A 24,242-nucleotide genomic window follows, 5' to 3' on the forward strand; every position below is an offset into this window, starting at 1 on the left:
CAAAGTTACAAACTAAAAAATACCTGGCATTTTAATTGTCCTATCAATGATAGCCATCTCAAAGCCAAATGTGCCACCTGCCATCCTATATGTCTCAATTTCTTTAGAGATATCTATACGTTCTTCTAGAGATCATACCATCTTCTAGACACAGGGTAAGAATCCATCCATGATCTCAGCATCAAATACAAACCCACATGCGTAAGAAAATGTGGGGTTCAGGAAAAGCCCAGTAGCATGAATGGGATGATGGAGTGTTTTGTTCCATCACTCATCAATCACTCCCCATAGGAGGAGTTGTCTCTGAAATCCATCATCTCCTTTATCATCATAGTAGGCCCAAATGGCTTCTTTGGCCTTGTCCATGGCCTCATACAAATAGCCCATTGTGGGCTTCTCACCATCAACCAACCGAAGAACCTTTACCAAAGATTCAATAACGGCGCACACCTCCTGCACTCCCACCCAGAAGTCTTCCTAGTATGAAACTAGTCTGCATACGGCCTCTCCCTCTAGTTTGCGGCTCATTGGCAAAGCATGCCACTCCTCTGAAAGCAACATTCTCTTCACATCCCACATAGAATTCAAGAGGGGTTGAAGAGATATGAAACTAGTGGCAAACTGTGTAATGGTGGGGTGCAACTCTTTGTTGTTGGTGAATCTTCTCATCAAGCTAACCACAGATGTATGGTTATATATAAATTTTGTAATGCTTTTGGATGAATCAACAATATCTTTGACAAAGGGAATTTTCCCTATGTCCTCCAACATCAAATCAATACAGTGCACAGCACAAGGTGTCCAAAATAAAATAGGATGCCTGTCCATAAGCATCCTGCCAGTAGCAACAGATTTGCAGCATTGTCCATTATGACTTGGACAACATTTTCTGCACCCACCTCCAAAATAAACACATATAGAAAATCACATAAAGTTCTTGAATCTTTGATTTGTGCATATGCATCAATAGATTTGATAACATAGTCCCCTTGGGACAACTAACCAAGAAGTTTATAAGTGTTCTCCCCTTTTGGTTAGTCTAACCATCTGACATAACAGTGCATCCTGTTTGTTCCCATGATTCCCTAAAATCCTCCAATCTTTGGGTGCAGTCAAGCTTTTCGTTTTGAAGAATCTGACCTCTGAAATCATGATAAGAAGGGATTTTGTACCCTGGGCCAACACTTGCAATAGAATCAAGAGCAGGTTGGAAAAATGGATTATTCCTTACAATGCTGAAAGGAATATCACTTCAGAGGAGAAATTTTGCCAGCAACTTGTCAGCTTGTTCTTTCTTACTTCTTTTTAACATTGAACTGATAGACGGATGTGAACCAGCTGTGGTTTGAGGAACAAAAAATGATGTGGCAGTTACCAGATTGGTTGATGTTGTAGTAGAACCAATGCCACTTGCTTCAACTGAATTTTTTAGTTGCCTCTTCACTTCTTCTTTGGCCTCTCTATTCTGGTCTAAAGCTTCCAATGCTTTCATGGCTTTTTGGATGAGTTCATGATTTCTATTTTTGCAAGGCCCTACATCAAATCCAAGTCTTTTTGCAAGGTGATACTTCAATCTGTACACCCCCCCCGGACATATGGAACCCACACAACTTGCAAGTCAAGTTTAGTCTATCATTCGGAGCTTTAGGTTCACCATATTCCCAGAAAGGATCCAATTTCCTTGGCATGTTTGTTTTTGAACTTTGAAGTTGAAAACTTGAATGGTGCTTTAGTGAAGTTGTGAACCTATGGGAAAATAAGGTTACAATTTAGTATTTACAAGTTACAGATTTAAAATTTAGTATTTTAATTTTTACATTGTACAAAAACTAAAAAAAATCACATTCATTTTAAGAAACCCCATTCCAAAATCCAAACCCAACCAAAAAAAACTAAAAAAAGTAAAACAATACATCAAAAACCCCATTCCAGAATCCAAACCCAACCAAAAAAACAAAAAAAAATTACATTGGGCAAATTTCATAAACCCCATTCCAAACCCAAGTTACCCAACCAAAAACAATGAAAAAAACAAAAACAATGTTTAAAAACAATGAAAACAAAAAAAATTGGTGCCCATACCAAGTTACCCAACCAAAAACAATGAAAAAAATACAAAAACAATGTTTAAAAACAATGAAAACAAAAAAAAATTGGTCCCCATACCGTTTCTATGGAGATAATCAGTCTCCTCCTCTTGATTTTCTCCTCTAAGCACTTGAAAAATCTCCAAACCCTCTCCAAGCAATATCTCCAAGCCCTTTACAATGCTCCTCTGTCCTCTGCACGCCTAACTGTGCAAATGAAATGCCAAAAAATTGAAAATTTCATTATAAAACCTCGCTGCCCCGACAATCCATGATAAAATCGGAAAAATCGCGATTTTTTCGAAAAAAATCGCATATAAAAAAATTCGTGAATATTAAACGCAATAATATCGGTAACGGGAAAAAATCGCGATAAAGCAATAATATCGCGGTTTTAACAACACTGCCAAGGACTCCTCTAAAGAAATGCAGTGTTTTATTTTCCTAGTATGATTTCCCAAAGCTAAGGACTGAGTCCTACAATGTTTGATATCGATAGCATGCTCTTGAATCCTTTGATTCACGGAGTGACCAGTTTCTCTGATGTAAGGGGTCCCACATGAGCATGAGATTATATAAAAACCTTTCATGTTTCTCAGGTCCAATGAGTCTTTTATGGATCTTTGGGAGATATGAATGGTATTTAGGGGACTAAAAGTGGAAGAGATCCCTTGTTTCTTAAGAATTCAAGCAATCTTGTGTGTGGTCCCTTGGATAAAGGGAAGTTGAACACTGAGAACCAATCCCGCTGGCTCATTCCTAACCTTTGGACCTTTATACACGTTTGGGAAAGCCTTGAGACATTGGTGTTCACTATAACCATTATTCTAAAAAGGTTAAAGGAGATTGGTTTTCTCATTCTCTAGGTGATCTTCATCAAAAGCCCTGAAAGAATGAGTAGTCAATGTGTTGAAAACCCCTATCTTTTGAGCAAGATAATGATGGGAATTAGAATGAAGATATTTCTACTTGTGTGTTTTATTTTTAGAGGAATTCCTCTGACAAGGCATTCACTTCTTAAATTAACTCACAAAGAATATTATAGTATGGGATCCACTCAAAAGATCTAGCAACTTGTTGGATATCACTTAGAAGAAGAAGGTTCAATAAAAAATGGAAGAAGAAATAGCCTTGCAAGCTAGACTCTACCTTGTAATCAACCCACCCAAGGGTCTGCATCGACATGAAGAAAACACCATTTTTTCAAAAAAACTCAAGCATTTGTCTAATGTTTATCCCATAAGACATAGTCTCCTTTATCAAAATAATATTAGGATTTTTGTTTCCCAATCTGTTTTCCTATAATTATTGGGCTTTAGAATGAAGCCCAGGTACATTAGCCGATATTTTAATTGCTTCTAGGGATAAGGAAAATAATGTCTTGTATGAATGCTAATATCATTTGAAGTACCATGAGTAATTATAAAATATTTTTGGATGTTAATCACCATACTAGTGGCGAAGAAAAAAATAAACAAAATTCTTTAGGGACGATATGTCTCTCCAACCATTGTATACACGACACAAAAAATCATATACAAAGAGAAAATTAGATACTTGAACATATTAATACCTTTCATAAGGCCCCTAATAAGGGATTAAGCAACATTAAGAAATAATAGAGGAGATAGAGGAAAACCTTGGTAGAGTCCCTGGGTAGCTCCAAACAATTAGTAAGAAGCCTCGTTAATGAGCACAACAAAAGAAACAAAATTAATGCAACCCATTATCCAATTTACCACTAGAATGGCCAAACTAATATTTATAAGGAATAGCCTTAGGAAAGTCCAATCTACTCTATCATTGGATTTTGAAAAATATAATTTAAGAGTAACAACATTAAGATTTTATTTCTTGATAGAATCCAAAAATCCCTAGGCTAATTCAATTGAATCATGTAAATATCAATTTTCTAAAAACCTGAATTGTTCCTCCAAGATGAAAGAGTTTAGGACAAGCTTCAATCTTCTAGTGATTATTTTAGTAAGCAATTATAAATAACATTGAAGCAAGCTATAGAGCAATAGTAAAAAAAGAGGACCCTTCCTAAGTCTTTACATGAGGGAGAGGGAGGTATATTTTAAGCATACTAGAAAGTTACTTGAAGCTTGAGATTCTTTGATGACCTTTAATATATCTTCTTTAATCAAATCATATAACCCTAGGTATAAATCAACTAAGAACCCGTTTGGCCCAAGGCTTTTAATTTTTGCATAGAACACAAAGATGCTAAAATCAATTATTTTACCTCTCTAGTTAGAAAGACATTTATTTCATCTGAAAAGATTGAGGGGAATTTTGAGAAAACCTGCAAAATCTCTTGAATAAGGAAAACATTCAGAGCTTGGAAGAAGGATTACTAAAAAAAGGTTCCCACGCCGCCTTATTTTCAAAATAAATCAGCAAGTGACCTTCCAAATATTTAATTTCTCAAATTATCTTAGCTTGCTTTTTGAAATTAACAAATTGACGATTTTTTTTTTGTGTGTGGTTATCCCCAGTATGTAGCTATGCTACCTTGCTCTTTAGTCTCCAACACTCCTCCTATTTTAGAAGGATGGAGTGACACTCTTCCTTGCGATATTTCATCTTCGCTAAATAATTTGGGGATACCTAATGAGACTCCTAAGCTTTGTATAAATCTTCTAATTGCTTCTCCACATTAGCTATTATGGCTAACATTAAAGAAATTTTGAGAGCTAAAATGAGTCTCAAAACAAAAATGTACATCTAAAATCATATTTATAAGAACTAATAGGATGAGTAAAAAAGTAAGAAGATTTAAAAAAAAATCAAAAACTACTTTTTCAACTCGTACTTTCAACTTATCTCCCTATGGTTTTACTCAATTTCGAGCATTAGCACTTGTCATATGCAAAATTTAATTCCTCATCCAAGGAATGTCCATGATGCATACTTTCGATGAACCCTGCTAGATGAAAAATGAGAAATACATGAAGAAACGTGATTGCAGTCATGCTTCTTCATGTATTTCTCATTTTTCTTATAGCATGGTCCATCGAAATTATGCAACATAGTTATTCCTTGTATGAGGAATAAAATTTTGCATCCAACGAGTGCGCTTGCTTGAAATGTGAGTAAAATCGTAGTGAGATAAGTTGAAAAAATAGTTTTTTTTTTTTTTTTTCCTCTTAAATTTGATGATGCAATCTAATCTTATTTTATTATTTCCACTATTATTTTATAATATTCTTTAGGAGGCCCATTTTAGACTTCATGATCTAGGTGGATGTTGGTGGCCACCCATCTATCCCACTTGGACCCCCACAACTATTTCTTTCAGTTTTTCAGTTTCCTTAATTGTAGCACAATTTACTATTTTTAGCAGTTTTTTAGCTCCTGAACTTCTGAAGCCATTTTGAAGCCCTAAACGACATTTTTTTGGAAAACTAGAATCAACATGGGTCCATGGACCGATGTTGCTCATCCCAAAGTTGTAGTCCTCATATAGATCTTTCTAATGAGGTATTGTGTGCGTCAAACATAGATCGTATGCCAAAGTTACAACCCGGGGAAGTTGATCTACCATTTTACCCAAAACAGGGCCCATAGTTTGGCGCTTCATCTCCCAGGGTTAGGTTTTTGGATTTTTAGGGTTTTCCATTGTTTCTAAACAATAAATATGACTTAGAGCCTCATTGTAAGACAATTTAGAGGCATGTAGCTGCCACATCTCTCCTCAGAGATAAGCTTACCATCGCTCGAGCTAGTTTATTTCCATTTCTGTTTGTAAGGATATTTTAATATTTTACATTAATGAAATGAAGCATTATCTCTGTTGTATCTTTGTATTTATGGTTATCACCGTAACTTGTTACGTTCTTGTTTAAATCTAGAAAAGTGGTATCAAAGCGATCTGCTTTTTCTCTGTTTCTCTTTGCATGTCCATAATGAGGTCAGGATATATTGAGTTAGGGCTTGAACTGGTCAAACACTTGCAAAACCAACCTCACAAATCCTGACAGCCTCCCGTGGTGGATGAAAAGAAAGACGAGGGGTGAGAGATCCTATCAAAATATTGCTCGAAGAAGCCCTTGAGCAAAAAAACAACGTAATGATGGAAAACTTGCCCAAATCCTTCAACGACTACCCAGGAGCGATGCATCTGCTTCCAACAGCTACTCTAGAAATGGAACACCCTTTAAGGTACAAGTTAACTTTGAAACCCCCATATTCGAGGGTCAGATAGACACAGATGCCATAGATAAATGGTTAAAGCTGCTAGAAGGTTACTTTTGTCATGATTTTTCTAGCCGAGGAAAGATCACTTTTGCACTTCTCAAAGTAGCCCCCACATCAAGGACTGGTGGGAAACCTACTGCGAGCAAAAGGATGAAAGTATGAGCTCACTATTTTCAACTGCACCCACTTGGAATTCATTCCGGGATTCCATCAAGGAGTGGTACTACCCAGTCAAGAGCTATGAGGACAAATACATAAAGTGGACAACGTTGCGGTAGGGAAGGGACCAAGACGTGCTGGAGTTCACAAATATTTTTCATACCCTTCCCACAAAGTTGGGTATCAAGGATTTTGAGATGCATTTGGTACTCAAATACTGCGACTGCCTACACAGGTACATCCAGGGTGAGATGGAGTTCCTGAACATCTCCTCGCTTGGCATGGCATATCAATACATTGTCAAGATCTGCGATTCTGAATAACAAAGGACAAAGCCAAGGCAGGGTGACCGAAGACAACCTGTTGAAGCCACAAGAAAAGAACAACACCATGAAGTCAAAGAAGGACACAGGAAAGTGGTGTGAGTTCCATAAGAGCCCCACTCATAATACAAGTGAGTGCAGACCAAGCAGTCATGGGTGGTCGACTTGAAGGCTTCAAAATTAGATGCATGTTCTGACCCTGAGTTAGAACTCAACAAGTGGAATGAAAAAGGGAAGAAAATCATTGATGTGGAGCTCAACGCCATTGTTTCCACCACCAAGGTCCAGAAGAATGAGCCCAAAGATCCAGAGGAGGGGGAGTGTCTTTTCCACTCACAGATGTGGGTGAAGGGTTCGCCATTGTAATTCATTGTTGACAATGTGAGCCAAAATAACCTCATTTCAGCAGAGGTCGTGAAGCATTTGGACCTACTGGCTACACCACACCTGCAACTGCACAATATCGGGTGGCTTCACCAAGGCCGAAATCTTCGAGTCCACCAATAGTGTCACCTTCCCTACAGCATCAAGCCCTTCACAAATGAGGTATTGATGTTGCACCACTTGATGTTTGTGATGTATTATTAGGAAAACCATACTTGTGGAAGCGACATGTTTTGTACGAGTCAAGGCCTCATTCTATTATTATTTCTTTGTGTAATACATTATAAAGGATACCAGAGGTGGCCCCACCAACTGCCACTTCTTTGATGTCTGCTAAGAAAGGTAGTAAGCTCATCTCCCAAAATAGGAATTTTATTTTTTGTCTGGTTTGCTCTCAAAGTAAGGGGAAGATCGTAGCCACATCCATGGCCCCCGCGAAGGGTTGCTCCACGCAGCAGCAACAACAGATGGATACGTTCATGAAAGAAGACAAGGACATATTCTCCTCACCCATAGGGGTACTGTTGCACTATCAAGTCAAGCATTCATTCGATCTGACTCCTAGAGCACCTCTACCCAACGAGTCAATATATCGTCGCTCCATTCTGGAAAATTCAAATTACAAGTAGCAACATGATCAGCATTGAGTACCACACAAGTTTCAAGTGGGTGACAAATTCTAGTTGCATCTGCAGAAAGAATGCCTTAACAGAGCCCATCAAAAGCTCAGACCACTCCGATATGGTCCTTAGACCATTACCAAGGCTATGACAAACAATTCTTTTGAGCACAACATTCCCCCTTTCCTTCACTTAGACCAACTGTTCAATGTGGACGACCCTCGACCATGCTTCCCACCATTACTAGACAGATCATAGGTTGTAGAACAGCTCACCAAGAACCAAGTTCAACAGAAGTTTCCTCATCTCATGGAGGAACTCAATGCAATGGGGACCATTACTTCCTAAGGGGGGAGGAATGATCCAGGTAGATTTTGGTGGCCACCCACCTATCCGACTTGGACCCCCACAACTATTTCTTTTAGTTTTTCAGTTTCCTTAATTGTAGCATAGTTTACTATTTTTAGTTGCTTTTCAGGTCTTGAACTTCGGGAGCTATTTTGAAGCCCTAAACAACATTTTTTGGGAAAATAGAGAACAACATGGATAAATGGATTGATGTTTCTCATCCCAAAGTTGTAGTCCTTAGATAGATCTTTCTAACAAGGTATTGTGTGAATCAAATGAAGATCGTATTCCAAGGTTACGACCCCGGAAGTTGATGTACCAATTTACTCAAAACGGGGCCCATAGTTTGGCGCTTCATCTCCTAGGGTTAGGTTTTTGGATGTTTAGGGTTTTCCATTGTTTCTCAACAATAAATAGGCCTTCGAGCCTCATTTTAATATAGTTTAGAGGCATGTAGCCGCCACATCTCTCCTCAGAGGTAAGCTATATTTGCCCGAGCTAGTTTATTTCCATTTCTGTTTGTAAGCATATTTCAATATTTTACATTAATGTAATGAATTATTATTTTTACTGTATCTTTGTATTTATGGTTATCTCTATAATTTGTTGTGTTCCTGTTTAAGTACAGATCAACTCAAAATTTCTCTAATGAGACTGAGCATAGAAGCCCTTTTCATATACTTTATCACAAATTTATAGGCTTGCTTAATAACTGATAAATTAACTGCAAGATCGATCATGTAAGAAAAGGATTTCAATTAGTCAAACATATTGAATTGTTCAAAACCAATAGGAAATAAGTATAAAATAATAAGCCTATGATAATAGAGGCTGCCCACTTCGACAAAAGACTTTAAAAAGAATCATGAGTTAAAAATATCTTTCGAATCAAGGAATTGTTCCAAACATTTAGAAGCTTCATTACCACTTGATTTCCCATTCCACAAAGTAAGAAATAGCTTGAGCCTCTCCATATCAATATGTTTATTCTTGATCACGAAATCCACAAAGAAGGGAGATTTATGGATCCAAATGGGGGTTGGAAACCAATACTTCTCACAAGGATAAAATGAAATTGAGGACACCCCCTAGAATGATAAATGGATTCACCAAAGCACATGTGGAAACCAAATACTGCTAATACCTAATGCAATTAGAATAAGGCCCATAAACATTTAAGATTGAATAAGGAGAACCACTATCTTTTCTCTCCAGTTTCAACAAAATGGCTAAAGGGAAAATGGAAGAGGAAAGCTCCTTGCAAGGAGCGCTCCATCGAGTAATCAACCCACCCAAGAGTCGATCAACATCAATATGGGAAAAAGACCAATTTTTCAAAAACAATTCAAGCACCTCTTTGGCTTCTTTCCTAGAATACATAGTCTCCTGTATCAAAATAATATAAAAATTGTTTCTTCCAATGAGCCTTTTGAGGGATATACTTTTATGGGCATCCTTTAAACCCCTCACGTTGAAGGAGATAAAGATCATATTAGCCCTTTGGAGTAGAAATTACTAGCTCTAAGGGCTTAGGAAACTGAGGCTTGTTTTCCTCGTTTGATCTCCATTAATTCTTTTCTTGAGCTTTGCGAAGATTGGATTTGCACCCTACTAGATTGGTGGGAAGAAAATCTTATGCAATACCTCCACTTAATGAAGGAACTTCCTTCAATTTAGCATGAGGGAAAAAATCATAGCTCATCTTCTCTTCAAAAGCACACACATGAGACACAAGAGCATGGGACGGGGATGAATTCTAAGTAGAGGGAAATGTATTACCATGAACCACTAGTTAAGCATTAGAGGAGGAAAGGAGGGGAGAAAACTCTAGGTGGGACCGCAGTTCACAAAACCTCAGAAGAGGAGCAAGGGGAAGACTAAAGAGGAGAGGAAGATATAGAAGATGAAACAAAAGAAGAGGGAAAGATAGAGCCATAAACCTTACCAAAGGAGTCCATACAACCCTTTAAGACACATACAGAGGAAGGAAACAATTAGGATAATAGTGTAATTAGAGTTGAAGAAGGAGGCCCCTGAAAGGAACCTTTAGAGACAAAAGCAAATTTTATCCTTATAACCTTTAACTTTTGCAAAGTTAGAAGAAATAGGACCAACCCTCATGCAGTTGGATTGTGTATGACCAACCTCATGACAAAGAAACCAGGAAGCTTCTAATAAGCTACCTTTTGAGTCCATACATGGCCCTCTAGGGTCAAATCCAATTCAGCAACAAGGTCATCCTTCAAGTTCACCACAATTTGGATCTAATACCACTTGCAATCCTTCTTTGATTCTCATTCACTATCCAAGGTTATAAAAGAGCCCAATTTGTTCCCAATTTCACTCAAAACATTATCATTCCAAAATACTAAAGGTGTTTTAAGGAGGATTGCCCATACCTTCATAACGTAAACCAACTCTTGAACCAAATTAAACTTAACTAGTCATTTGTGAAGCAACAACCTTGCACAACTCGAACTCCAATTAAAACAAATATTCACAAACAATCAACCTCACTGCAAAAAATGAAATCCAAATAAACCCTTATAAGGATATGGAAGGAAGGCACATATCCTATTAGGGGCTGCCAAAACTCTACTATATGAGAACCCGAAGCAAGACCTCACACATATTTCTTAATAAAGTGACTAACAAAAGTTTTTCTTGCATAATCCATGATATGGGAAATATCAATGTCTTTACCTACAACCAAGATAACACAACTTCTTCACCTTCATATTCACCTCTTGCTCCTACTAGGAGCTTTTGCATCTAACTAAGTAGGGGGAGGCATAACTATCGTTAAGGGCTCAATTGCTAATAACGAGCTATATTGCACTACCCTTGGTGAATGAATGATTTGTGAAGTACCATGCAAAATAGAAGGCCTAAGAAGGGAGGAAGTGGAGGGATCCTTAGGGGATGGAATAGGGAAAAATCCATCTATATAATTTGCAATAAATCTGGAATGTCCTGAAAAAGCATCCCCGGTAGTTGTCAATGAGATAAATTGCTACATTATACTCTTTGAAAGTGCGAAATTCCCGACTTTGTTTTGGGTTAGGTTCATATTCCATCTAGTGAGCTCCCCAATATTTCATATGGAAAGAGACCTAACTAGATATTAGCTCTAATATCTAGGATCGGACTCGCACAACAATAACTAGATACAAAGTGTAGAGAAAACAACAACAAAACAAAAATACACCGGGAATTTAACATACACTTCAAATCATAATGGAGTATGACCTGTGGGCCCTATTAGTTAATCCTAAAAGTTCCTACTTTGCAAAAACGTATATTTAACATTATATATTTACTTAAGCAATAGATATATTTTTGTATTAATACAGCTTGAGTGGGCCTAATGGTTAAGAGCATGTGTTTCCTCCTAAGATGTCACTGGTTCAAAACCAAAGGGGGTACAATATGTATGCCTTCATAGACTTAGCAGTGGAATCGCTGCGTGGAAGTGGGTCCCTTGTCCCACAAACAAGAGAATCTCATACACCAAAATAGGTCCCCTGTCCCATAAACAATAGGTCTCATACACCAATTTAATATCTCACTTAACCACGGCCTTGAAAATAAATAATAATAATAATAATTATGTTAAAATAACCATGAACATTGATATTTTAGAAGCAATATAACTATTCAATTACATTGTAATAGTTATGATCTTAATTAGTTTACACGGGAATGCATATTAATATGAATAATATTCAATTAAAATTGAAGTATATTAGGTCATGTCAAATGGAGGATCATGTCACAACATAGCTCTGATTAAAAAACACTTCGCGTCCGTGTGGTCTGAGGTTTGAAAATCTTGTATGGCATTATAACATTTGAGTTGGGGTTGGATAAATTTCTAGGACAATATCTTTCTACGTGTTTCATACACAAGGGCTTCAGATCCTATATCTATACACATTTAGTCGAGAAGAGATTCCGCTCCTCGAGAATGCAATTATATAGGATTACTAAACATTTAAAAGTGAAGAGTTATGTATTTGAAAAGTCCCTAACAATATTTATATATTTTATTTTTTTAATTTTTAACCAACAAAAAATATTAAAAGAGCTATTTATTTTAAAAATACCAATTATATATATATATATATATATATATATATATAACTTAAAAAAAATAATGGATTAACACGATTGAAATGTGTGATTGTTTTTCAGATTAATCATATAATTAAAATTCGGTGGATTTTTCCAATCAAATTAGATAAACCACATTAGATGCTTGGAAACATCAATCAAATTTTAATTATGTGATTAATTCGAAAGAAAATTTCACTATCAATTAATGATGTGATTAATCTGAAAGACGATCTCACGATCAGTTAATGATATGATTAATACGAAAGACAATCTCACTATCAATATGGATCACAAAAGTATGGCATCTAACATTATTGAAATATTTTGATTTTTTTATTAAACTAATATTTAAATGTTTGCACTTATTTACCATTATTGCAATATCTTTCATTTACTATTACTATATTATCTTCCCCTTACTAAATTGTGGGGCACTTCCAATACAGTAAATTTTATAATATTATTATTATTATTTGAAAACTTGATAATGTTATCTTATAAAATTTAAAACTATTATAATAATATAATAAAAAATTATATTTTCACATGAAAAATAAAAATGAAATAAAAAATAAAATTCTTCTTAGCATAAATTTTTTTTATATAATATAAAATATAATTAATTAAATTTCATTTTTTTTTAAATTTATTTAAAGTTTTTTATGTAATATAAAACACAATTAATTAAATATAGTTTTAATTGTTTTTATTTAAATTTATATCAGGTGCATTATTAAAAGATAAAATGGTCTTTTCCCCATAACCATAATATGACGATATAATTTGGGCAAAAATTGTGTTTTCTCTCTGTTTAAATGGGAAATGGATTTTTTTTACAAAGTCAGTTATTGGATTTCTATTCCAATAAAAGAAAAGGAGGGAGACATGCTCCCACTACATTAAGCCAAAATGGGAGAAGGCATCCTGGAAGAGAGACAAAGGGCCAACAACCCTTAAGCTCTTCCCCTTTTGTTTATGAGATTACTAATTGCACTATCCTTATAAATACTTACATACTGATTCAACAATAATTTACACCTACATAACATAAAGAACTAGTAGTGGAAAGACTTAACAATACTGAGATTAATGGGGCATTTACAATTAATTTTTGTTGACTTAGGGTTCAAGATGGGGCTAAGGCCAATTCTTGCTGCTTTGAATGTTGGCGTTTTCTCTGATCTAATTAATAAGTAAGCTCTTTAGATAATTGATCGTTTCCTCCAAATGGCTACATTTGTGTTTTAGCGTAGACATTTCTTTCCTTTGATCTTCAATTTGTCTCTTTAGAAATGAATTCTCAGATTTTGCTTTAAATTTGTAGTCTTTAACCGTTTCTTTGACTTGCTTAATCATGAATTTTTTTGTTCGACAGACTGTGCAGTTTTCGCACTTCGGAACATTTGCAAGCGGATTCTAGTCCATATTTCTTGGAGGGAGAGGGAAATCGATCTAGCAGAGAAGAGAGGGGGGAATAGGAAACATGGAGAAGAGACAAAAGTAGCCACTAGACAGCCCCGCGAAGTCCCACAACTGTCGAAAGGGAGACCGGGCACCGAACGCAGAAGCGATAAGAGCTGCCTGAAAGATAAAGAAACTGGGAGGCGAGGGCCACCATAGCTACTTAGTGGTGGGGGCAACAGGAGCTACGTGGAGGCGGGGGCAACAGGAACTATGTGGAGGTGGGGGCACCAGAGTTGCATGAAGGAAAAAAGATTGTACTCACCTCTAGAGCTGTGTGAAGGCGGGAGCCACTAGAGAACCAAAAAGGCAAATAGATCTGGAAAATAACCACTAGAGCTGCGCGAATTAAAGAGGAAAGGAAAAATCACAGCAGATAAGCTCAATCCCCAATGGGGAACATCATTAGATACATGAAAAATATGACTACTGCTGAGACTGAAGGGAAGGAAAGGGAGGGCGAAGATGGCATAGATAAAATAAGACAAATGGAGGGGGAGAATATATAATTGCACAGCTTTCCACCTTAGGGAAGAGAAAAAAATTCATTTGATGGGATGCTTGAGTAGTTACCAATCGCTTGATAGCCGAAGACTGACTGTCATGACTGTTCTTGTGGAGTTCCTTGGATTTACTGATCTTATGATATCTATTCATTCGAGCTGAAGTGACTGTTTCCCACCTTGATATTCTCTCTTTGATTGCTATTCTCTGCACATTGTGGCGAGAATTACTATGGAATCGGTTTCTAAGCAATCACATTATCGATTCTAGATTCTCCCATAGGATGGATGACAACCAAATTCACTTGCATATCAGTGGTACAATTATTTTCTTAAGAATATGCTTGAAGGTGACTTCACCTAGAAACAACAAGTTTTTTCCCACCCTTTTTGTTATTTGTCTCAGGGCCTTGTTCTTGGGGCTTATTCTTTCCACCATTGATTGGATTATTATTGAAGAGTCCCCCATTATGACCAAAATATTCATACTTTGTTGGCTTAATATTTCCGTTCCTAACAAGAAGCCATATGGTTCTACCCTGTTATTGGATTGTTCTCCTAATCCCCATTCATAAGTAATAGGATTTTTTGCTCCTAGGTCAAAAAGTATACCTCTCGCTCCAGCCTTCATGGATTGGACTTTGAAACACCATCAAACAATAAGCAAGGTCTATTTAAATTTTTTGTCCATGTTTTAAACTCCTCTTGTTTAATTCTTGTTTTCCAGTTCTGCATATTATTAGTATATTTGTTGATGTGTATTATTTGTTGTTTTCTCATCGCGAATTCAACCCAAACTCTTTCCTTATGTTGCAAATGTTTGACATCTATTACTTTAACTCCTTTAGAGTTGATGAAATCAGATGGCATGCTCCATGTTTTGGCGACAACTCTTCTGGTATTTGTAGTGTGATCTTTAAATATTCTTTGATTTCTTGCTATCTAGATTTGCCAACACATAAATGAGGGCAAACTCAACCAATATATTTTTATTGTTTCTTTGTTTTTGAAGGAACATGGATATATGTTTTCCCGAGTTGATAGAAGTTCATGAAAAGGTAGTCATTATTGAATGCTAACCTCCAAAGGACTAACAGGCCCTTTCCAATAGTACTTGGCAAAGGGGCATTCCACAAAAATATGTTGAATATTTTCTTCGCTTCTTTGAGACATAGAACAATGCGATGGGCTTTCATATCCTTTATTTTTAAGATTATCAGCGGTCAATATTTTTCCTTTGAGTAGCATCCACATGAAAACTTTGATTTTTGGTAGTGTTTCGATTTTCCATGCCTCCCTCCAGTAATCCTAGTCTCGATTTCCATGCTGATGTAAAGTAGCGTAATCAGATTTAATAGAAAAAATTCTTCCATCAGGATCCCATCGAAGGGAATCTTTTAAATCTATACCTAGTGGAGCAACCCCCTTAAGATGTGAGATTATGGACTTCCACTGAGGGACAAGGCCTTGAGGGAGGTTGGGAATCCTCTAGTCTCCCCATTCTCCATCTCTCCAAAGAGATATATCATCCAAAGTAGTGATTCCTTTTGTTTTCATCCATCTTCTCAGATCCTGAAGATTTTCTTGACAGACTATGGGATAATTTCCCATTATTCTATCCTTCCATATTTTTATGATTTGCCATTACCAAGGATCTTAGATGAGTTTTCTTTGATGAGGCAAACAGTTTTTTAAATCAGATTCCAAACCTGGGAGCAAGTCCTGATTGGATAACCTTTTCTCAATAAGAGGATTCTATTGTGCTTCATGTATTTTGCTTCTAGGATTTGCTTCCACCATCTTTTCTCTCTTGTTATAAATCTCCATGTTATTTTTGCTCCTAGAGAAAAATTCATTATTCCTGTTAGCCTTATTGTCAACCCACCTTTCTCATATGGTTGAGTTACTTCATGCCATTTCACATGTATATGCTTCTTTGTCTCCACCTTACCTCCTTGCCATAAGAAACCCCTCATTACTAGCTCAATTTGTTTGTGTATACTTACCGAGGCAAGTATTGCAACATACTGATAGATTGGGAGAATTGTGAGTAAGGCATTCATTAGTACCACCCTTCCTACCATATTGAGCCAAATCATTCCCCAATTCTGCAATTTTTGTTTCATTTTCTCAATGTACTTATTCCATATGCCGGTCTTCAAATTTTCTTTTGAGATCGAGAGTCCAATAAATTGGAAGTGGCTCCACTTTTCTTGTAATGGGATTTCCAAAAATTTTGATATTTTTTGGAGAGTGCGAGATGGAGTGTTCCATCCAAAGATTCTGCATTTCTAATTATTTAGAAGCCATCTGGGGGCTTCTAAAAATCTTTTTAGTACCTTTTTTATTCTTTTTTCCCTTATGCTGGAGGCCCCTCCCATAATCAAAGTGTCATATACAAATACAGAGTGGTTTATGCTTTTTACTTCAGGAGAGATTCAGAATCCTGTGATAGTCCTATCTTGTCTACATTTCTCAAGACCTCTGCTTAGTGAGTCTGCCATTATAATATATAAGAAAGGAGAGAGAGGACAGCCTTCGCGAATCCCCCTTGAACTCTGAAAATATTCACTTGGTCTTCCATTAACCAATGGTGCAATCCAAGGACCCACAATACAGGCTTTTCTTATATCTATTATCTTTTTTGAGAAACCAAATCTCTGTAGGACAGCTACAAGAAAACCCAGGTTGACCCTATCTAATCTGTAATTGATCTAAGACAATTAATAAGGTATTATAGACTCATGTGCATGGATGTGTCTATGTTATTTTATGCAACAGATCGATAAGATTGCGAAATACACAGACACTAAAGCAATTAAATAAAACACAACAGGCAAACATATAAACACAAAAAGTTTAATAAGGAGTTCACCCAATACTCCTGGGCTATGTCTCCTAGTCCAGCCTTAAGTGGTGGCTTCTTATTATGTTTTGAAAGCAGATTTTTTACAACAGTGAGCTCAATCTGAGTCTCACTCAACAGATATAAATCAGTAAGAATGTATTTGGATCCCCCAAGCCTTTGGAGTACACATAATCTCCTTACTGAATCTTGACCTCTACTGGTCACAATGGTATGAGTCCAATCCGAGTCTCAATACATGACAGGCATATACAGAGGAGTTCGCTTGAACCTCTCAAACCTTCTTTAGAGTACAGAGACTCTCTAACTCTCTCTATCTATGTCTCTAGCTTGATGTTGCCTTTGCCTCTGCAAGTCAGCTCGGTTTCTTTTCTCTTTTCTCTACTCTTAGCTTTCTGCTTTCTCCTCTCTTTGTCAGTTCATGGTTTTAAATCCAATCTGCTTCTTGATTGTTCGTTTCTTCTTCCTGGCTTTCCGGTTCCCCTGCCTCTATCCATTTGAATCCCTCTGTCCTGTGTCATCATTCACTGTACAATGCCTCACAGGAAGGTGGCCGCCTATTTCATAACAGATGAGTGTCAATTCTCTCGGGCATGGTTGTTTATTCCGTTACTCCATGAATGCCTGCGAACATGACCTTCTGCCAACGCATTGTCCATATCAAACTTCAAATCTTATACAAATTTACCTGTTAACCTCGTCAAATCCGGTCATCCATTGGAACGCATCTTTGCCGTTGATCTGGGGGCCCCAAATCCTATGGTCATCGTTCATATTGGGCAGCTAAGTCGCATGACGTTTACCTGTCCGATGTGAGCGGTTTTCTCTCTCCCCCTCGGGACGCGTGGCGATCACTATGTGGCATCGGGTGGAACTCAGCCAAAACTGCTTACCACTCGAAGCCCCTCCGATATTCTACCGGTTTTTGTGGGACCTCACTTTTGATGGAATCAGAGAGATATTCGTTACATTTTATGATTTTTCGAGTCCAGGTGCTTGCGGCCTTTCCTTCTTTGAGGGGTTTTCCCTCCGATATTAGAAACTACCCATGTTTCTTGAAATGTCCTCTGGTTTTACTAATTCACGACAGCGCACGTTACCATGGGCCTATTGTCTGCGCGCTTAACCGACGGTCCTCATTGATCTGCGCGCTTAACCGACGGTCCTCATTGATCTGCGCGCTTAACCGACGGTCCTCATTGATCTGCGCTGATCACCAATTGCAACTATTACAAGGATACCTCTGATAAGCTTGATCTTTATAAGACTTTGAATCTTTGGCATGATTTTTAAAGAGTTCATGAAAACTTAGAGAGTGTTCTAGGATCCAATTTGGATCATGGCCTTCCCACTGGAAAAGCGTTTGGACCACCAAAAGTTGGTTTTAAGCATCAAAGTGAGGGTATAGATTCCTCGCTTGCCTAATTTCTATCCATTTTGCACTCCTTGGTTTTGAAACCTTGAGCCCAATCCTGAGGTACTCAACACCCCCTTTGCATGTAGTTCTCAGCTTCTTGTCCAGACCTATATCTTCCTGCAATTAATTAAGATATTCAAGTAATAGATCATCAATAGAAGGCAATTTACTCAGGTCTTCGGGATCTTCAATTAATGAAGGTTCAAATAGTCTCAAGCTTTCTGCATTAACTACTGAATAGATGTGGATGTAAGCTGGCAAATCAAGGAGAAAAGTATTCTCACCAATTTTCTCAAGTATCTTAAAAGGTTCATACCTTATTGGCTTCAGCTTCTTACGTTCACCTTGCATTCTGTCTTTACTGATATACAGCCAGACTTGATCACCAACTTGGAAACTATGCTCAATCTGATGCTTATCATGCCTTGCCTTGTACTTGGCTTGGCTCTTTTCTAGCTGTTCTTGTACTGCCTATTGAATCTCTTGGATTTGTTCAATGAACTTGGTTGCCTTGTCCACATCACTGTGTCCATCAACCGCTATGTCTTTACCAAAGACAAAATCCAAGGGAGACCTTGGTGTGAAACCAAAACAGGTCTCAAAAGGAGATCTCTGTGTACAAGAATGTTTAGCTCGGTTGTAATCATGTTGCACATAACATAAATGTTCATCCCAAAGCTTGGGATGCTTGCTGCAATAGCCTCTGAGTAACTGAATCAATGTCCTGTTGACCACTTCTATTTGGCCATCTGTTTGTGGATGAAAGGTTGTGCTCTTCTTCAGTCTGGTATCCATCAATTCCCACAGACTCAACCAAAATTTCCCAAGAAATCGGGAATCTCGATCAGATACAATGGAAGTGGGTAATCCAAAATGAACCCATACATGTTGAAAGAACAATTTTGTTGTTTTTCGGCTGTAATCTGTTTGTTACAAGGTATTAAAATACACATTTTGATGAACCTATCCACAACAACATATAAATAGTCATGACCTTTTCTCGATTTAGGCAGTCCCCCAACAAAGTCAATGGAAACACTTTCCCAAGGATGAGAAGGAACTGGTAGTGGAGTGTACAAGCCTAGTTTTCTATTATTGGGATTGCTTTTAGCAGACATTGTACACCCTCTTACATATCTAGAAACGGTTTCATTCATTTTTGGCCAGTAACAAAATCTTTGCAGATGTGCAACTGTTTTACTTACACCAAAGTGACTTGATATTAGAGAAGTGTGTGCTTCTCGAATTATCTTTACTCTTTCAGTTTGTGGAATGCATAACTTTCCAAAATGATACAAGAGTTGGTCCTTAACATGATAATCCAATGCTTCTACTTGTTTTCCATGACTTAAAGTTGCATATACATCTTTAAAATATATATCTTGAGCATACTATTCAATGTAGCTTTCATGCAATACTGAGTTATGCTTAAGTATAGTGGATGCATTTATGATTGGTCTAGACAACACAACTTTATTGTGTATGCCATTTTTATATATGATGACAAGATGAAACTGTTGTAGAAAACCCATCCACCTATAGTATCTTGATTGCTGCAACTTAGTTTGTGAGTGTAAATATTGAAGTGGTTGATGATGATTATGTATAACTGTGTCTTTGCCCATTAAATAATGTTTCCACTTTTTCACACTCTGTACTAATGTATACAATTCCTTATCATATGTGGGATAATTAACTACTGCAGAATTAAATGTCTCATAATGATAACATATGGGTTTACTGTGCTGCATCAACACTGCTCCCATTGGCATCTGTTTCAATCTCAAATGGTCTTTGAAGATCGGGCAGTGCTAGTACTGGTGTTGTACTAATATTTTCTTTTAATGTGTCGAAGGATTTTTGTTGTTTGCCTCCCCACTGAAACACCTTGTTCAATCCTATTAAAGCATGTAAGGGAGCTGCAATCAAGGAAAAGTTAGCAATAAACTTTCTCCAATACTGTGCTGCTCCTAGGAAGCTTCTAACTTCTGTAGCAGATTTGGGTTTAGGCAAATTTACAATGATTGCAACCTTAGAGGGATCTATCTTCAATTCACCACCCCCGCCAATATAACCTAAATAATTTAAAGATGCTTTTCCAAATTCACATTTTGAGAGCTTAACATAGAGATTTTCTCTTTTCAAAACATCTAGAGTGTGCGTGACATGCTTCAAATGTTCTTCCCATGTTTTACTAAATATAAGAATGTCATCTAAATATACAATGACAAAATCTTCAATAAAAGGCCTGAGTACATCATTCATTACTCTCATGAAAGTAGTAGGAGCATTAGTTAAGTCAAAAGGCATAACTAACCACTCATACAATCCCTGCTTTGTTTTGAAAACAGTATTCCATGAAACTTGCTCTACAACTCTGACATGATGGTAGCCACTATGCAAGTCCAACTTGAAAAAGTAAAAAAGTTCTTTCAACTAATCTAATAGATCATCTATGCGAGGAAGGGGATAACTATTTTTTATCGTTATCTTATTCAGTGCTCGGTAATCAATGCACATTCTCCATGAGCCATCTTTCTTTCTCACCAAGACAATTGGAGACCCACATGGTGAAGTGCTAGGTCTTATGAACCCTTTCTCGAGAAACTCCTGTACCTGCTTCTTGATTTCTACATTCTCTAAAGCAGACAACCTGTACATTCTGACGTTATGCAATGGAACATCTTGCTGCAAATTAATATCATGTACTATTTCCTTTTGGGGTGACAGACTTTTAGGTTCTTGAAATAGTATATCATATTTTGAAACAACTTTTTCTAAATCAACTTGTTGTTTAGCGTTACAACCCTCAAATATATTAGTTTTATCAAGTTTCTTTTCCTTTACAACCATCAGTAAAAATTGTTTGCAAGAATTTACAATTCTTTTCATCTACTCTGAGTTTATGAGAGTATAATTATTCTTGAGTATATGAGCTCTTACAATATATTCAATTCCATCTTTAATGAGTTGATACTTGTTTTCAGCTCTATAGAAAATGGCTTTTCTATCATACAAGTAAGGACTTCCTAAAACAATTCCACATATATCCAAAGTAACTATATCTAACTCAACCTCATCTACAAATTCTGACCCAAAAGAAAACCTAAGTTTACTTTGTATAGTCACTTGTAGCTTTGCTTTATCACATAACCAACACAATGGATATGGCTTCTTGTGAGGTGTGTTTAGTAATCCCAGCTTCTTTACAAGTGCTTCAAAAATTAAATTTACTTGTGAGCCACTATCAAAAAAAGTATAAATCTTTTGATGCTTGGAAATAAATCGAATATGAAAAAGCTCATGTCTTTTCCTCTCATTTTCTTCATTAACAGTAGATTGTGTAGAATTACTAGTAGATGCTTCAGAATTTTTACCTTTTATACCTGTGGCTACTATTGTTGTTTCATCTCCTGAGTTTGACCCCAAATCTTTTTGAATAGCTGCAACAGTCTTCTTCTTTTTGCCATCGAACTTCTTGGGCCTCAGCTCCGAATGCAGAATCCAGCAGTGTTCATCATCATGCCCATCCTTCTTGCAGTGAGTGCATCAAGGTTTGGTCTTTTGTATAGCATTTGTATTCCTCTCTTTCCATTTATGCTCTCTTGTCCTTATTCTTGCTTGCAGTGGGTTTTGATGATCCCCCAACTTTTGGGTTCACATTCTTGCCTCTAGCCTCTAGATGTGTAGCCTGAACAGATACCTCATCTCTACTAGTGGGATTAAACATGAGAATGGTGTGCTTTAAATAGCTGTGTAGACCACCTATATACTTCAGCAGAGTTTCGGGTGAGTCTAAAGAAATTCCTAGAATCAAAGCTCTTTTTCTAAATTCTTGAGTGTAGCCTTGTATGCTTTTCCCTTTTAATTGGCGAAGTGTTTGCCAGCTCATCATGGCTTGTTGCATATAAGTTAGTGGATAGAATTTCTTTTTAATTGCAGAAACAAATTCACTCCAGACAAAAAGAATTTTACCATGCTTCTTCATGTCAGCTTGTGTCCTGCCTTCCCACCATACCAAGGTAGTGCCTCCAAGGCGTACGCTGGCCAGCTGAATCTTACTTTTGTCTGAATCAATGCTCTGCACCTTGCAATATCCATCAATCTGTCTAATCCAATTATCCAGCTTCTCTGTATTCAACTCTCCATCATATATCGGCAAATCAAATTTAACATCTAATTTAATCGAAGATGCTTTCTTTTTATTTTTAGGGCTATTGGGAGGTGTGGTAAGCTTTTCTTATTTCCCTTTGCCTTTAGAATGGTCATGGAGGAGAGATTGTTCTACTCCTTTATCTTGATTGGAATTTGTTGAATCTTCATCTCTACCTTTCTTAAATTCTCTATACAAATTTTCCTCCACCATGGCTCTCATGGTCATGAAACTATCCATGAACTGGGAGTCTGATTCCAAGGTACTTTCTTCTGCCATTTTCCTCTTAGGATAGACTCTTCCAATTTCTGGGTTAGCTTCAACCAATTCTCCTTCCCCTAATTTGAGGTTTGTCCTAGTTAGCACTGAACAACAAAATCCAACACAAGCTTGTCTAACCCTAGTAACCTAGAGCTCTAATACCACTTGATCTGTAATTGATCTAAGACAATTAATAAGGTATTACAGACTCATGTGCATGGATGTGCCTATGTTATTTTATGCAATGGATTGATAATATTACGAAATACACAAACACTGAAGTAGTTAAAGAAAACACAACAAGAAAACATATAAACGCAACAAGTTTAATAAGGAGTTCACCCAATACTCCTAGGCTACCTCTCCTGGTCCAACCTTCAGTGGTGGCCTCTCTATTCTATTTCCAAAGAAGAGTTTTTACAAGAGTGAGCTCAATCCCAGTCTCACTCAATAGATATAAATAAGTAAGATTGTACTTGGATCCGCCAAGCCTCTGGAGTACATAGACTCTCCTTACTGAAACTTGACCTCTACTAGTCACAATGGTATGAGTCCAATCTGAGACTCAATACATGACAACCATATACAGAGGAGTTCGCTTGAACCTCTCAAGCCTTCTCTGGAGTACACAAACTCTCTGACTCTCTCTGTCTCTGTCTCTGGCTCGATGTTGCCTTTGCTTCTACAGGTCAGCTTGGCTTCTTCTCTCTGTTCTCTGCTCTTAGCTTTCTGCTCTAACTTACTGCTTGCTTCTCTCTCTGTCAATTCGTGGCTTTAAAGCCAATCTGCTTCTTGACTATTTGTTTCCACTTCCTGGCTTTCTGGTTCCCTTGCCTCTGTCCATTTGAATCCCTCTATCATGCGTCATCATTCACTATATAATGCCTCATAGGGAGGTGGCCACCTATTTCATAATAGATGAGTGTTAGTTCTCTTGGACATGGCCATTTATTTCGTTACTCCAAGAATGCCCTTGAACACGACATTTTGCCAATGCATCGTCCATATTGGACTTCAAATCTTATACAACTCTGCCTATTGACCTCGTCAAATCCGGTCATCCATCGGAACACATCTTTGTCGTTGATCTGGGGATCCCAGATCCTACGGTCATCGTTCATATCAGGAGGCTAAGTCGCATGACGTTTACTTGTTCGATGTGAGCGGTTTTCTCTCTCCCCACTGGGACGTGTGGCGATCGTTGTGTGGCATTGGGCGGAACTCGGCCGAAACCGCTTACCACTCAAGGGCCCTCTGATATTCTGCTGGTTTTTTGTGGGACCCCGCTTTTGACAGAATCGGAGTGATATCCGTTATATTTTATGATTTTTCGGGTCCGGG

Source organism: Pinus tabuliformis, chromosome 7 (assembly GCF_031772625.1).
Source record: "Pinus tabuliformis cultivar Carrire ecotype Pingquan chromosome 7, CPIR1, whole genome shotgun sequence".
In the NCBI taxonomy this organism is placed as follows: Eukaryota; Viridiplantae; Streptophyta; class Pinopsida; order Pinales; family Pinaceae; genus Pinus; species Pinus tabuliformis.